General features: G+C 36.6%; 2 long non-coding RNA genes across 2 annotated transcripts; both read right to left on the bottom strand.

Annotated features, from left to right (window-relative positions):
* Positions 1 to 7427: 7427 nt before the first annotated feature.
* Positions 7428 to 7799, bottom strand: LOC133834071 (uncharacterized). Its single transcript, XR_009893300.1, has 3 exons — positions 7712 to 7799; positions 7552 to 7617; positions 7428 to 7458 (listed from the first exon to the last, which is right to left on the bottom strand). It is a non-coding gene; the product is annotated as an uncharacterized LOC133834071 (long non-coding RNA).
* Positions 7800 to 16033: 8234 nt separating this feature from the next.
* Positions 16034 to 16744, bottom strand: LOC133834069 (uncharacterized). The gene is made up of 3 exons (XR_009893299.1): positions 16588 to 16744; positions 16398 to 16450; positions 16034 to 16112 (listed from the first exon to the last, which is right to left on the bottom strand). It is a non-coding gene; the product is annotated as an uncharacterized LOC133834069 (long non-coding RNA).
* Between the last annotated feature and the right edge of the window lie 1261 nt (positions 16745 to 18005).

Here is an 18005-nt window from a genome sequence, read left to right as displayed (position 1 = left end):
CTACACAGGGTTCTGTTGGGCGGTTTGGGGTTCTGAGTATAGCGCTGGGGCGCTAGTGAGCAGTGCTGTAGCGCTACTCTGTTCCTCCAGAATCCCGTTTTGAGTGTTTTTAAGGGTTTTTGGCTTGGGGTTTCTGTGACAGTCAGATTCCCGTGATCCGTAAGGGGAAAGACCGGGTAAGCTGTGCAATCCCACACTGCCCGGGGAAGGTCAAGTGTGATGATTCTAAGACTGTGTAGGTATGGGACTACACAGTTGAAGATGACTTAAATGGATTGATGGGTACTACCTATATAAACAAGATGCATCTTCTTTTCGGTAGCCCATCACTTGAGAACTCCAAAGTTAAGAGTGCTTGACTTGGGGTAATCTAGGGATGGGTGACCTCCTGGGAAGTTTTCCTAGGAAGCATGTGAGTTAGGACAAAGCATGCTGAAAAGACTCGTGGTTGTTTGTAGGGCCAGTCGTCATTCCAGAAAGCAGTCATAGTGACGTGGGGCGTCACAGTTTCAATCCTTAAGGCCCGGGATCGAATCTACTCACCGTGTTGGCACGTTTCGAGGTCCCGAGAGTGGGGTTTAGGTTAAGACCCTTTCATTGTTGATTTTCATTAATGGAGGTTATAATTGGTTATGACTAGGTAACCGCTAATGAATCAAAAGGTCGATCGTTCTTGTTTTATTTCTCGCTCGAATCAGAGGTAAGAAAACCGCACCCTGTGTATATGACATGCATGATTGTTGTTGAGGCATGTTGGTTGATAAATGTGGACATTGATTGCATATTAAATGCTAGCAGAGTTTGTTTACTTGTGTATGACACTGATTAGTTAGGGACGGCACTGGTCGCATATTACTGACCTGTGAGTCAGAAACTGCATAAGCGTCCTAGACACATGGCCGATTGAAGATTAGATCTAATGATATCACCATTGAATGACTCTAAGGTATTAATGCTGGACCGTCCCTAAGGTCGATGAAACTTATAAGCGCTTGACTAGTCTAAGCTAGTTACTCAGAGCCAGGGCCTAAGGCCTAGGTGACAGCTTGTCACATGGCTAGGGAGCGGAATCCCATGGTTATGACTCTATGGTCATGCGATAGGATATATTGGTGACCTGTTCATCGAGCACCTATCTTGATAAGCTAGTGAAAGGATCACTCATTGGTAAAGCCCCGGTGACCCTATCGTTACATGGCTAGAGGGAACGGAACCCACCTTAGTGACTTTTGCGACTGTCACTCATCTGTTTTGGACTAAGAGTCCTGAATGATTATTATGATCATTGTTGATATTATATTCATGATATGTTGTGTTTTCTTGCTGGGCCTTGGCTCATGGGTGCTATGTGGTGCAGGTAAAGGGAAAGAAAAGCTCACCCAGCCTTGAGTGGAGAGCTTAGGTGGTGCTGTGTACATATGCGGCCGCTTGACCACCAAGACCAAAGAGTTCTCAGAGGAACTAGGGGGTTTACCCTATTTTTGCCGCTTAGGTCGGCAGGTTGTAAATTTGAAACAGTAATGACCATTTTGAGTTATAAATAACTTGTAAAAGTTTTTTGTTGGGCCCATGAGCAGTTTTATGCATTAAATAAAATATATCCTTTCCTTTTGATTGTTTTTACACCTTAGCCTATTAATAACACTTAGAAGAACGTTTTTAACCAAAGGACTCGGGTAGCGAGTTAAATTTCCGGTTCACCGTTCACTGTAACTGTTCTGGGGTAACTAGGGCATTACAAGAACATACGTAGGTATATTGTTAGGGTAGTGGTGCAGGACGTTGTGATGTCAGCTCTGGTACATGGTCAGGGTAGTGGTGCAGGACGTTGTGGTGTCAGCTCTGGTACATGGTCAGGGGTGCTAAGGTAGTGCCTCCACTCTTCGTATGTGTTCGTACCACCACTACTTGTCGAATACGGATCTCATAATCACGTCTTTGCCTCCCTCAAGGTCATACACCTCGTACTTGTTCACGTGTCTCGTACCTATTAGTCCTTCTCACATATCCAAAATATATCTTATCTCATAGACTCCTTATATTTTGCTAAGTGTGTGACACCTTTACTAGTTCTCATCGTATACTTAGGAGGCTTGGCACGAATAGTTCGTGATGAGGCAATTAAGCCCTTACTAAGCGAGGCTCTCCTCCATGTCCCGACGTCAGGGCAGCAAGGCCCTCGCATGGTCTCGCGCACAGGCAAAGTGTCCTCGGCACATGGCCTCACACATGGGCAGTGTTACTGCTATACGAGGCCCTCCCTCACTATGCGAGGCTCTCCTTAGTGCTATCCTTGTAGGGTCCTGCACACGGGCGAAGTGTCTTCGACACATGGGCGACGTCTTTACATCCAGAGCAACATGGAGAGGCGCTGGGGCTCTGTGAGACGCCTGGAGATGCGCGAGGCGTTGGGACTCCGCGAGGCGTTGTGACTTTGCGAGGCGCTTGGAGGTGTATGAGGCGCTCGAACTCTGCAAGGCGCCTAGAGGTGCGCAAGACGCTGGGGCTCTGCGAGGCGCCTGGAGGTATGCGAGGCGCAGGCTATGCGAGGCCTTCATCCTCAGATGCTTTTGTGCAAGGGACTTCACATATCGCGCGCGAGTTACTCGAGCAAACTTTGCCTCGCATAGGGAGGCCTTCCTCTTTAAGCTCCATGCGACTAGCCTGTTTGGCATACAGCAAGTTGGGCCTCGCTATGCGAGGTCCTCCTCCCTAGGCGCCTTGTGCCTTTCTTTACTTCGGCTCATGATATGTTGGGCCTCGCTATGCGAGGCCCTCTTCCTTAGGCGCCTTGCGCCTTCAGCGACTTCAGCCTTCTACATGGCGGGCCTTGCATAGCCAGGCCCTCTTCCCAGGTGCCTTGCACCTTTAGTGATTTTCCTATATTCACACTTGTCCTTGAGTCTATGAGCACACTTTTAAGTGTGTTTGTGGACTCTTTCATATATTCTTTGTGTGATATGTATGGTGCTCATGCTTCCTATTCCTTGAAGAGGCGTGGAAGGCTCACCTTTTGAATGATCTCTTGTGGTGAATGAGGAAATAGAAAATGCACCTTGGTGGTGTGTTTCTTTGTAGGTTGTAAAGAAACACAAAAACCAATTAGCTTTGATGGTGATCCAAGTGTGTCCTAAATATTGAATGAGGGCCAACCATTTCTAAGTGCGGATCCAAAGGTCGCCAAGGCTCTTGATCTCCACCATTCACCCTAGGCTTGATCCAAGGGCTTGGAAGTCTTGACTCTCCTTATATATACCCCAATGCTTTTCACTTCATACACCAAAACTTACTTAGCCAGTGGTATCTTATTGAGGCTATTTATAAAGGCTCTAGCTTGCTGAGGCAGTTCGCTAGAGGGATGATGCACTAGCCAAGGCCGCGTCGACTTCTTGGTTTAACATCAGGCTCGAAGCCAATATTCATACCCTGAATGAGAAGATTAACACTCTTGAGGTTGAATTGGTGAACGCTGAGAATCATAGTCGAGCGCACATTGCATGCCATGTGGAGGACTAACCCTGATGTCAACTTGTGCCTCTTTGGAGAGTATGTGATCGAGAAGATTGCAAAGTGGAAAGGTCGGGGTGGGAATCCACAGGCCTTTCTCCGAGGCTTATCATTATATTTTTTTGATGTTGTGTAACCCTCTATGTTTTTTCTTTTGCATGGATCTTCTTTTGGTTATATGTGGAACTCTTTACGTCTGAGGTTCTTTTAAGTTCGCCTTTGTGTGCATAACTTTTATATGTAGGGCCTTTGCTTATCTTTGTGCTGACTGCGAGGATGTATTGGCCTTCTGAGCCTTTATCATCCTCTTTGGTTGTCATGCTTAAGGGGCTTTGATAAGTCCCTCTTCTTTGATGAATTCTTTATGTCTTCCTTGGATTGATGATGATAGTCTTTTTGGTGCACCTTGACTATACTTGTAAGGACACGTTAGCCCTTTGGGTTCGTGGCATCCTTTTATATTCTTTGCGGCGCTTGTTATTTTGTGCGAGATACGTCATTCTCGTCATCATGCATAATACTATTTTTACAAGGGTCTATTTTAGGACCCTTTTTGGCTAGACGGCTTGGTGGCCGCTCTAGGCTTATTGGTGGATGCTCTCCTTGAAGCCTTACCTCTTGTGGAGGTATCAGTCTTTATTAGGAGGTTATCCTCGCAAAACCTTTTGACTTCTTTTCACAAGCGTCTCTTGTCAGATACTTTTTGGCTAGACGACTTGGTGGCCACTCTAGGCTGATTGGTGGATGTCCTTCTTTAGGCCTCACCCCTCATGGAGGTGTTAGCCTATCACGAGTAGTCCTTGTAGAACCTTTTGGCTCCATTGACATCCATAAGGGTAGCTAATCCTTATGAATTCAAGAAGTGCTCTAGGCTTATCAGCAGGTGTCCTCATTGAGACCGTGCCCCTCATGGAGGTGTCTAGCCTTTGTTGCAAGGTTATCCTTGCAGAACCTTTTGGCTCCCTTTATATCTATAAGGGTAGCTAACCCTCATGAATTCAAGAGATGTCTTGCAAGGTTTTTTTTTTTTTTTTTTGCTATATACTCTACCCCCAAGTGGTTAGTGAGATTTATCTCGTCAGGCAGTTTGATCATTTTTCATGTACTTTGATAATTTCAATTGGCAATGGGTATACAAGAGTCAGATATGTGCTCGTGTAAATGAGAAGTATGATACAAAAATAAGAAGCATATTCATTAAGGATGAGTAGAGTACATAGGTATTCATGACAACAATGTGTCCACTTCATACCAGGGCAACTAGTACTACAAGAAAAAATGCTTTTAATAACACAAAAAATGTGTTATCAAAACATACCATAACACTTTTTGATGTGTTAAGACCGACTATGTTATCGTAGGTCAGGGTACTTTACATAACACTTTATCATTGTTATACAAATGTGTTATTATACTGTCAACGATAACACACTTTCTGTGTTATTTTAATAAATAGATAAGTGTTTAATTATATTATTTATAGTCGATTATATAACACATTTCAATACTTATAAATTTATGTTATACTACACTTTAGTATAACACATTTTTTGTGTTATATAATGAAGTTTGTATAACAAAATTCTTTACTTATAAAAAGTGTTATTGTAATAGATATTATAACACATTTTTCGTATTATTTTAATATTTAGATAAGTTTAAATTCTCATTATATATTCATTTATATAACACTAATTTATTCTATTATATTTTTATTTTTTATTTATATAATTAAAATTAGCTTTCTAATATATACTAGCATCATCAAATGAACTTGATTTTCAAATAATAAAAAGTAAAAACATTCAACATTGTATTAACAATCCAAAAATTAATTTAAAACATTCAACATTGTATTAACAATCCACAAATTAGTTTAAAGCATTCAACACTGTCATCAACAACAAAATGTTCTTTAAGTATTCAAGTAGTCTTAAATATTCAACATATTCTACTACTTTTAGCACAAAATATTCTACAGCTGCCCAACACAAAGCCTTCAAAATTAAGTATCCTTTTCTATTTCGCTTGTCACATCTGCAAAATAAATAAAGAAATATTTTATTGTTATTATCTAGCATCACAAATTACTTCAAGAAAAATGTTATGGAAATTATTTCCAAGAGAGGACACCACATACAAAATAATGAATTCACAACTACACCAAAGCAAACAAAGAAACCAAACACTAAATTATAAGACATTGGTTCTTTTTTTAGTATGACATCATGTGTTCATGTATATGTGTGAGAGAGAAAGAGAGGAAGGAAACGATAGAGAAGTTAAACAAAATTTATATATGTACCATACTAATCCAACCATAATAGTAATAAAATTGTTGAGATTAGCTTTTGGGACCTAGCAACAATAAAAAAGAGATAATAGTGGTAAATACTGAAAATAAAAATCATTAACATGCTACTATACAAATTGAAGGCACCAAAATCACCGTTCATGAGTCAAAGTTTGCCATAATCTATACAAGAGATTGTGAAATAAAGAATTTGATTGTAGAGTGCATAACAATAAATCAACAGACCTCGTGAACTACTATAAACTACTATAGAATCACAGAAGAATACAATATTTTGATCCTAAATTATTATAAATTCACTCTTTATCAACATAACTCAAGAAAAATTAAAATTTAAGCATGTCATGCTGTTGAAAACATCTTCTCCAATATAAAATATCATCCAACAATGCCTACATGAATGCAAGCATCATCTTAAGTCCAGGCATTCAGAAAGGAAAGTAGATATAGCATGGTGTTGTGTCTATCAAGAAATCAAAATGATCTATTTTTATTGCCTAAATCGATTAAAGTTCCAACTGTAGCTTTTAAAGCAAAAATAAACAAGAACTCAACTTCCGATGTCACACATTATATGCAAGTACCAAAAGACTTTGGAGGAAAACAGGATATCAAACCTTATGATCTGTCATTGTGGAAAATGGCATACCAGTGATGATTACTGCTGGGTTAATGATTCCAGCAACTGATGGTGTCTCCCTCAGCATTTGAGTTTTTGAAATCCCAACTCTTTTCTGTTTTCACCATGGTTTTTTAAAATGTCCATGTTCGAGAAATCTAGCTTGAAATCATAGTCAGTGTACCTAGTATAGGAGGATGATATTGAAAGTGATTGAACCCTTTAATAACCTGCCAAGAACACCAACAAAACGAACCAGAAAAAAGAACAAACACAAACAAGAAATAATGCCAGTTTCATAAACAAATCACAAACTTTAATGAATGACAGAAATAATAGTCAAAAGAACACCACAATATACATGGTTCAGTGGAATTGGCCTACGTGAGTTTTCACTATGATCAATCTAGAATAATTACAAGGCTTCAGTACAAAGAGAAAAGTTCTCAGTTTTAGCTTTCTTTGAACAAGCTTCTCACAAGAACTCCAACCTCTATAACTCACTGAACTCTCTCTTTCTCTCTTCTTTTTCTCTTAGTGCTCTCTAAATCTGTGTACATAAATAATGATGCAAAGGTTCACTTATATACGTGCACCAAAATACAAAAGAACCAACCCGACAACAAAACTAAAAAATCAACTTAACTAACTCTGCAGCTGAACCAAAGTAAGTGAACTTGAGGAATCTTGTTAAAACAGTTATGGTCACTAGCTGTTTTAACCACTTTTTGATAGCATATATAACCACATTGCGAGACATACACAACAGATATGTTATAGTGATTCTTCTTATTACCTGTTGACATAATTCTTTAGTACTAATAGTTTCTGCAACATGAAGTTTCTCAAATTTTCAGAAGCAAATAATGCAATGATAGCCACAATTCGATCATAAGCAAATAATGTAATGATAGCCACAATCAATTGCTTAGCATCTGACTTGGGTACACCTTTAGCAATGATAGCCACAACTCGAACGGTTGTTTGCTTTAGTGCAGACATTGAAGAGGCAGCAACACTGAAAATGAGAAATAAATAATGCATGTTCATTAAAAAGTACTTGTGTAGGAGTTCAAAATACCAATTTTTAATGAGCATAACAAGTACCCACCTTCTAAATGAAGCAAAGTTGATAAAGACATCGACAGTAGGGTGTGCGGCACAAGCTGCTTCAATGCTACATTTATTCAATTTATGACTGTCTAAGAATCAAATCAAAGCAAATAAAGATGTATGAAACATGAAACAGAACATGAGAAAAAAAGGCATACGATGAATGGACTGGGATGGCTATTTCTTCTTGACCAAAAAAGAGTTTTTGAAATCCCTCAGCATCTGGGTTAATGATTCCAGCAACTAATGGTGTCTCCCTCCCTACGTACACAAGAATATAAAAAAAAAATATATAACTACTATAGCTAAAACATAATTAATTCTAAGAAAACAAACTAGCACAATTATCGTGTACATGTTATTTTCAAAACTGGGTTGTCAATTTTCATGGCTAGCAAAGAAAGTTCTATCCGCTAAAAATCTCACTAACAAATACAAACCCTACTAAAAATTTTGGTAAAGTAACAAATAATACACAATAATAATAGAATCCAAAACAAAAATAACAATCTTTATTCATTTTTATCAAAAGTGTGCAAGTCCAATAAATATTAAAAACTAAATGAGTGATCCTTTGGTCAGAAATTACCATAAACCAATTTTAGTTTTCTAGATCCATTAATAATGGTATAAGTGGCTTAGTATTGATCACCAAAGGCATGCCTTCCAATGCATGTCGGTTTGTTCTGCAACCAATTCAACAAACCCAAATTTGAGACTAAGTGGCATGGAAGAGAAGATGTAGAAAGATCATGTAAAATCTTGCTATAGAACCAGTGAAGTTCTTTTATTTTATGAGTTCAATATAAGGCAAGCATTTATAATCAAATAATAAAACTAAACACAATAAATGAGGGAAAATATGGCCTAATATAAGACAAGCACTTTCAACTTACAAGCATCTTAAATCTAGGCTTCCTTGGCAATATTTTTATCATATAAAGTATATTTCAGCCACTAGTTAAACCTCTGTTTCGAAAACAAAAATATTGAGCATAACAATACATTTTGGATATTTTGATTAACAAACAATCACTTTTTCACAGAATAGTTGCAGCTGTGAAATTTGAATTTTTTTTGCATGAACTCAACAAATGTAACCAGTCCAGGACAGAGAAAAAAGGAGCTAAACTGAGTGTAATGGGATGAGACAAAAACACTAAAACAAAAACTAATGAGAAAAATCACTTGCCCAAAATGGAGCAACTCAAACCATATTTTAAAAAACTCAAATATTAAGAAACAAAATATGGGAATAAGAAACTAAAACTACTATCCTTGCATCAAAAAGTTAAAAATTTCAGAAGCCCCTAAACACAACAACTCAACGAATGGGGAAAGACTCACCCTAGTCTTCCCTGTTCTTTCTAGTAGTGCCAACGACTTTGAATTCATAAAACAAGGCTAGTATTAATACCTGGCACACATTCATCAAGAGAACAAGTTACCCCAACGTGAAGCCAAACTCAACCATTTGAAGCAAAAACATAGATAGATAAAAACATAAACAACACAACAAAATCATTTGATACTTTTCCAATTAGCTTATAGTCATGTATTATAGAAATGGGTATTTGGTGTAGTGGTACCCCTTCATTTCCAAGTTTGTTTTAATTTAAGCTTTCATTTGTGTAACCATTAAAGTAGTTTAGCAAGGCTCCACAAAAATAAGAGAGAAACCTTACAAGATATATAAACAGAAATTGGCACAGGGGCACTACGACATGAAACCAGATTTCAAGGTTCTGTAATCTGCGATTTCTTCAACCCCCATTTTCCAAAAACTAACCCAATACCTTCAAAAGTCATCAAACAAAGTTTTTGAACACAATTTCAAAGTAATTTGACCCCAATATAGCTTACCCAAATGCCCAGAACCACTATTACCTCCTCAAAACACCCAAAGACATACATGAAGCTAAAATCAAAACTTTGATTTTGAACTTGGAAACTTTCCCCAAATCTATGATCCCAAGCCAATATCAAGAGTCTCAACCTCAATTCCAGGTCTATAGTACCTTGCAAACCAGTTCCCATCCACAATAACAACACCAAAATTCGAAATTAGTCAAAAGCTCAAAATTTCCTGAAGAACACCAAGCTTGAAGAGGAACTCTAAAACAGAGTATCTTAGATCTCTAAATAAGAAATCCAAGGTCTGCTTAGGATGATTGGAGCTGTAAGTTTGCTATAGGAGAGGTAATAGAAGAAACCTAAACAAGTTTGCTATAGGAGAAGTAGTCCTATATTTCATTTTCAAATGGAACAACCAAAGTAAACATTGAACAATGTGGAACCACAATATCAAGGAAACATAGCTCTATATTTAAAATAAATACGTAAGAAACTTAGAACTAAATAAAAGTTCATAACCAAAACCATTCTCCAAACACAGATGCATTGGTCCAAAAGGTAGTAAGATGGAAAGAATACAAGCAGCCCATCAAGAACAATTCGAGCAAAATTGACTGAAACATTGAAATCAAACACAAAAAATCAAGGATGATGATTAGTAGTAATCAAGTTCACGCACTACTGATTTGGATTGGAAAACTTCCAGTTCCTAAATCCATAAAAATAGGTATGTTGATTAACACATTACAGTGTACAAAATTAAGCAGAGAACTTTGAGAAGAAAAAGAATTTCAATCTGTCTCTAAATCATGGAAGCATTAAATACACCTCAGACTGCTTATCTATGCATCAATACAAATGAATAAAACTCAGGTTTCGATATTTATCTGGATCATCATAACATAATTGAATGAATCTCAATGGTCTTAAGAGCAGTGGAATCAAAACACAAATTCATAGCTTTGCAAAATTTAAATTTAAAATAACCATGTAAATTTTCTGCAGGAAGATTATTGCCAGAATAAAGAACTATACAAAAGGAGCACCTGGCAGCATAAATAGAAAGTAATTAGACAAAAAGGGTTGCAGATGGAGAACATGTGATAAAAAGAAAGGCTGCCAAAGAAAAATAAAAAGAATATGCTAACAATTGAATGTCGTGCTCTGTTTTTCTACAATGTTGTCAAACTATTAAATGCTCTTCACATGCACTAGCAATCATATTTTAATGAAATTTAGTGTTAAATTAAAAACAAGAAATATATTAAATAATATGGTAAGAATGTCTTGCTTGCATGTCTCTAACCAAATTTATCCACACACTGTCAAAGTGAACCAAAATCAAAATCTATAAGAATTTGTATTATTCAAGAAATAAATACAAGCAAAAATAAACTAGACCCAAATAGGTTATATACCTAGAACCAGACTTTTGTAAAAGTTGTTATTCATCGTTTTCCACTAATATCACTTGTGAGTTTGATAAAGAAATTTTCTAGAGTAGCAAAGAGGTCATCAATCACTATAGTCTCTAAAATTCATCAGTATGGTAGGTTTATTTACATATTAAAGGCTAATTTATTTTGCAACAGTCCTTTTTAAGGGGTCTACTCACTAAAAGGCAACAACAAACAAAAATGTTGAAGCCATAGTGAAGTATGATACATTTAAACAATCCAAAAAGCAAAGTATCTAGAACTATTTCATGACATGATATTATCCCCAGATTGGTGTGTTTTGTGTAAGAAGAATTCTAAAAATGCAGATGGCTTGTTCTTCCACTGCCCGGTCTCAATCCAAGTTTGGTACAAGAATTTGGAAGAATTTAAAATGGTCTGGTGTGTTCCAGAAAACTGTCTAGGTGCTTTTTTTTTCAAGTGAGTGGCTCAAAGGCGAAAGAGACTCTATGGCAGATTGTAGTAACAGCTATCTGTTGGGTTATTTGACTAGAGAGGAATAAGAAAATCTTTGAGGAAATGGAAAACAGGGTGGAAAAATTTGGGATAAATTTATAATGAGTGGTGCTCTTTGGGTCCACTGAAATAAGGACTTCAAAGACTTTTGATTCACAGATTGGTTGAGAGAGTGGAATTTTTTGTTGTAATGTTCTGTTTTGTATATCGTTGTTGTGGTAGTTAAGCTACCTTTTTATTTTTTCTTAGTTTTTGTTTTTCTTGAGTTTCCTGTGGTTGTTTTATCCACTCACTTGTATTATATATTCTTTTATTAATACAAGTTGTTTTGTTTAAAAAAAAAAAAACTATTTCAGCTAAATTTTACCTGATTGTGAGAGCACCTTTCATAAATGAAGATAAATCAAATTCCATAGCATACACTAAATACAATATTATTTATATCTTTTATGCTAAACTAGTATTAAAAATAAAAATCATCTTTTTAAAATCTTAACATGCATTGCCATCTGATATTAAAGTAGACTCATAAACTATATACCATTGGAAAAAACTCAATTTTTTTCATGACAGTAATGATGAATACACAAACTCTCATTTTTCCTTTTTCTTTTCCTTATTCTTTTTTTAAAAAAAAAAATAACAATTCTTCTCTTTATAATGCCAAGTTTTGTCTTCTCACTGTACATAAATTCCAATCAAAAGTGATTGGTCTGTTGGGATACAAATGATCATTATAAAGATCATAAAAGGTGCAGCTGAAAAAATAAAAGTGAAAACTTACCGGGAAAACCAACATAGATTGCTGCCGTTCTGCACTCTGTTGCTCTTTGTGAACCATGTGGCAAAACAGTACCAACAACTATATCCCCAACTTCACTTGGGTCTAGATTTGTTTTCTCTATCATGGCCTAAATTGTGTATTAATCACATATAAGAAAGAAAAAAAAATCAATAATCCTGTGTATATAAGCCAAATCAGAACAAAATCATATACAATAATGGTATTACAAGCCAAAATCAATGGGTTGTTTAGCTTTAAAACAACTGCAAGTAAATCATCAGCTGGAGTATCCTTAAACCCTCCTCGCTTAGCTTTGCAAATTGGAGTCCGGTAATGTAACGCCCCAAACTCCAGGGACCGTTACGGTGTGCCTTGTAAACAGTGCTAAACTCGCTAATCGAGTCATTTGGCCGAAATCGTGATCTAGGTATGATTAGCGGTTTAGGGATTAAAACTTTGGTTAGGAGATAACGTTTCACTAAAACGTAATATATATATTGGGATCCCGAAAATATAATTTAAGAGTTTATTACAGAAAGTATTTACAACAGGCCGTTCTAAGCGGCAAAACAGGGTTCGACCCTGGTTCCACTTTAAACCTCGGTCGTGGCGGACGAGCAGCTGCATATGTACACATCATCACCTAAGCTCTCCAACTCAAGGATGGTCCAGCTTCCTCTTGCCTTTACCTACACCACGTAGCACCCGTGAGCCGAAGCCCAGCAAGAAAACACAATAAAGCATGATATAATATCAACAACGATCATAATAACCATTCAGGACTATCAGTCCAAGCAAATAGGTGACAATAGCCAAAAGTCACAATAATGAGCATCGCTCCTTCTAGCCATGTGACGATAGGGTCACCAGGGCTTAACCGATAAGTGATTCTTTCTTAAGTTTGATTAGGACAGGTGCAAGGTGATTAGTCACCAACATAACCTTCCTCACGGCTCTAGAGTCGAAACTATGGACAACGTCCCTTAGCCATGTGACAAACGGTCACCGGGGTCATATACCTTGGCTATAGTCATCTGGTCGTAGACCAGGCAAGCGCTTATAAGTTCTTCGACCCTAGGGTCGGTCTAGCATTAACGCCATAGAGCCATTCAATGCGTGATTCTCGACTTTAGAGTCGGTCCCTGACTAGTCAGTGTCTATCACAAGCAAGTCATGCCACCAATCGTATACCACATGTTCAATATCCATAAACAAGGTATTTAGCATGCTTACTAAACAGATACCAGTACAATTAGGACCATGCACAACCACAGAGGCTCTAGCTTTGAACAATATCATACTCAGTATATAAAGCATGTCCCAATCACATGTTTCTCATGCATCATATGCAAGAAATCCAGCAATCTAACACGCACCAATAACAGCCATGCATGTCACGTTTAATAGTCAACCAACATGCATCAAGAATAGCCATGCATGTCATACATAATAATCAACCGACATGCATCAATAATAACCATGCATGTCATACATAATAATCAACCAACATGCATCATAATAACCATGCATGTCTCATATACACAGGGTGCAGTTTTCTTACCTCCGGTTCGAGTGGGAGTTAGAACAAGAACGACCCCTGAGGATGATCGATCCTTAACCCTTTAACGGTCACCTAGTCATAACCAAAATAACCTCCAATTAATGAAAATTACCAAAGATAGGGTCTTAACCTAAACCCCACTCTCGGGACCTTGAAACATGCCCACATAGTGAGTAGATTAGATCCCGGGCCTTAAGGATTGAAACCCCAAGCCAAAAGCCCTTAAAAACACCCAAAACAGGGTTATGAAGGAACAGGGTAGCGCTACAGCGCTGCCCTTCTAGCGCCCCAGCGCTCAAGACAGACCCACAACCGCCCTACAGAAGCCCTGTGTAGCGCTATAGCGCCCTCTGATGGGCGCTGTAGCGCTACCCCCAGACAGAACCACCCCTGAAACTTCCTTCTTCGACTTCCTCAATTCTAACTCGATTCCAATGCTTCCAAACATCAAATTAACTCCCAAATGAACCCAAATACCATCTCCACATGTCCTAGGGACCACAACCCAAAGAACCCTAGCCAAAACTCCAACCAATTCCCAAGTTTCCAACCCAAAAACCAGCTGAAACTTAACTTAGAAAACAGAGCAAAAACAAGAGTTCTAGTGGCTAGAAACTCACCTTAATCTTGGCAACACACCCTCTTCAATGGTGGAGCACAACCCTAGCTTGGCTAAGCTTGGTTCCTTGGCTTAATTCCTCAAACTGAGCTTGAAAATCCAAAGAGAAAAGAGGAAGAAAATCTATCGGGAGAGAAGGAAAAGAAACTCTGTTTTTGTTACTATTCTATAACCTTAATGGTTGATATATATCTCTTAGGGTAAAAAGACCTAAATACCCTTAGGTCTAAAATAAAACCTTAACAGCCACTAAGGGCAAAATCATCATTTCGCACCTATTTCATTAATCACAATTAACACCCTCCAATTCCCGCTATTCTCAATAACCTCAAACACCAATAATCCATATCCCATTACCCTTTAATTCCCGGTAATGCTCTAATCATTAAATTCACCCCGAGACTCACCCCGAGCCCCGGACTTAAACCCGTTATGACTAGACCGAACACTCGCATTCCATGATCGTCTCATGTCGACTAGCTCGAGCCAATCCACCTTATAATGTGGCTATATTAATTAATCACAAGCATGCACCCAAATTACACAGTTACGCCCACAGTGGCCAAATTACCAAAATACCCTCATAATTAACATATGAGCCCATATGCATGCATTCACCATCATATAATAATATAATTCACGTAAACATGCATATAATCATTAAATACTATAATAAATCAATTATGGCCCTCCCGGCCACCTAATCAAGGTCCTAAACCTTATTAGGAAATTTGGGGCATTACAGGTAAGCCCTATTTGAGAAAAATTTTAAAGGAAAAAAAACTACATAAAAATATTAACAAACGCTTAAAACAAATCAAACGTTCATTTTGTTGAAGCAAGAAATTTACGCCACAATCACTATATCGTCTCCAAGAAATTTTACCTGCTTGAACCTGCTACCACATCAAGGGTTGTCTTCATATAAAGGAAAATTAAAATTAAACTTCATGAAAATTTAATGACTGACAACATTTAGCTACATTAGTCTCACTATTTAGTAAGATTTCTTATGTCTTAAAATAAGGTGTCAAAAAAGAAATTAATAAGATTCTTACTGTTGATTTTCTCCTCTATCTCCAAGTTCAAAGAGTAAATTTAAGTAGAAGATGAAAGGAAACAACAAACAAAGAATAAACATTTTTCTGAAACAGAATGGACCACAGTTCAATATAAAAGGCATCATATTGCAACTTCAGTCAATAAATAAGCTGTTAAAAAAACATCAACGAATGAAGAAAATATTGAATTCAACAAAAACATTGTCTAATCTTAAAGCATAAATAATGATTGTTAGAATGATTTAGAGGGATTGAAAACCAAATAATTAAAAAGAAACTAAGATATACCCAATTACATTTGATCAAAATGGAAAGTAATCAAGATATAATATAGAATTTGTAAATAATTTTGACTGAACTCATCTCACCTGACCAAGAGAAGAGATAACAATTTCAGTCTAGTCCACCACCATGAGCAGAATAGAGAAGGTCCAACTTACAGCAATTACAGGAGACCATAAGCTAGCCACAGTCAGAGCATTATGACTATCTGCAAGCATAAGTATAAGTACGAGCACATAAATAAAAATGATCAAATAGCACAAATTTTTGAATTCAAACATGCAAAAACCAACATATAATAATCAATGAAAACCACAAACATCAACATAGGAATACCATAATAAACAAAACCAGATAATATAAGCACTTCACATTTCCATAATGAAATAGCTTAGCCGCTTACGTTGAGATACAAAATCATGCCAAGAATATTGTATGGTATCCATATTTACTACTGTCCGAGTTGGTTTTACCAATGGCTTGATCTGGAAGAAAGCAAAAATAGAATTCACAATATTAACAAATAAACATTTCTGCCAAAGAAAATATTGTTGATGACTAACCTGTAGGAATAAGCAAATGAAAACTTTGCACTCAAAATCACAAGCCAAAACAGCAAATACTTGCAAAAGTTAAAATATCCATATTGACGTTCCATTCAAATTAAAAACAACTAATTTTAAAAATCATTTCAAAGGAAAAAAATGACTAGTTAACCAGAAATAGGAAACATATATACAAATGAAAAGGTAGTGATTAGCAATTATTACTTGATAAAATCAGTGGTCCTTTCATACATTCCACGCCCAACATAATAGCGTTCCTACAAAAATGATTAATAGACCAAAATTGAAAGTAAAGCAATGAACAATAGGAAAAATGATAGTCAATGCATAATTAAATAAAGATTAAGTCAACAAAATTATCTCATTTCATATGATAAAAAAAATAGAACACAACCTGGCGCATCCATTTGACGAAACAAATTAAAGGCTAGCGATCACATTGATTAGTCAGTCGGTGACAGGCAGGAATTCACATCATGAAACTAATGAAAAATTGGATGCCACCATAAATGGCAATGACAATCAAGTATAATCTGAATATAACACCATTTCCATTTGGTTAGCGCTTTCCTGAATTAAAACAAAGAATAAAGATTAAATTTGACTCAAAGAGTTAAGCCCAAACAAACCAAAGACAAAACAAAGATTGAGTGCATACACATATAGGAGAGGTACAACAACTGAAGCAGAGCCAAACCAAATAAAACGAAGAAAAATACGAGCAATAGCAAGCCTCCGTGATGTAGAGTATGCCCCAAACATCATGATAACATCTAGGACACCTAAGAGAGAGGGCAGAATTTCTTAATATAAGAAATCTAATTTGCCAGCTAAGTAGCTAACAATAATAAAACGACATTGTCTGCTTTCATAACAACAAATGTTGGAGCAAGATTGAGAACCTCCTGAAAGGTCTTCCTATGCGATAATGGAAAGTCCCTGAAAATCATAAAGAAAATAAAATTATTAAAAACGCAAAAGACTGCAGAGTCCTAGAGTTAACTAATTTTAGCTGATATAGACTACAATATCAGAAGCTAAAACACAGCAAAATACAACAATAAAAAGTAAAAGAATGGAGAATACAAATCAAAGAAATAGAAAAAGACTCAAACATGAAGTTTGACTAATTAGTGATAGCAAGTTACAACAAAGACTATAAGATATTGATAAATTGGCAATTCAGTGTAATTTGTTAATATGTATACCTGGAACATCATTTCAAGGAATATCCATAGGCGATGAAAGCTATGATAGAGATGAAGAAAGTCCGGTGCTCAACAAATGAAGTTTTCCCTCGATGTTTACTTCTGCCTGATTTAAGCATATTCTATATTAAAACAAATCAAAATCAGCAGCAAATGTTTATGAGTAGGTATAGTTCATAAAGGTCAACACAGAATTAAAAAGTAAATTAAGTTTACAAGTTTAGTGTAGAACTCAGCAACCGATAGTGAAAACAAAAACTACTTAAATTAACATAAACCAATACTTCTAAATTTAATGTAAGATAGTGTTGTTTTCAAGAACCTTTTCATTATCACTTCACCCAGGAATAAAAATGAACTTTGAATGCCCATACCTATAGTAACATATAAATGTAGTAGAAGTGCCAGTAACTTCAATAATCTTAGGGAGAAAGTAACCAACCTTTGAGAGTTCTGGCTTTTGAAAAAAGAGTGAGCTTTTGCGCCATGGCCAGCCAAGTTCAAAACAATGAAGTGACCTAAAATAAAAGTTGTTAGCACCGAAAATGTGAATAATAACTAAAAACAAGCATTGCCACAAAAAGAATCTCACCAAAAATGCTCA

Source organism: Humulus lupulus, chromosome 5 (genome assembly GCF_963169125.1).
Source record: "Humulus lupulus chromosome 5, drHumLupu1.1, whole genome shotgun sequence".
In the NCBI taxonomy this organism is placed as follows: Eukaryota; Viridiplantae; Streptophyta; class Magnoliopsida; order Rosales; family Cannabaceae; genus Humulus; species Humulus lupulus.
Note: the sequence above shows the minus strand (reverse complement) of the source record. Positions and strands in the feature narration are given on the sequence as shown.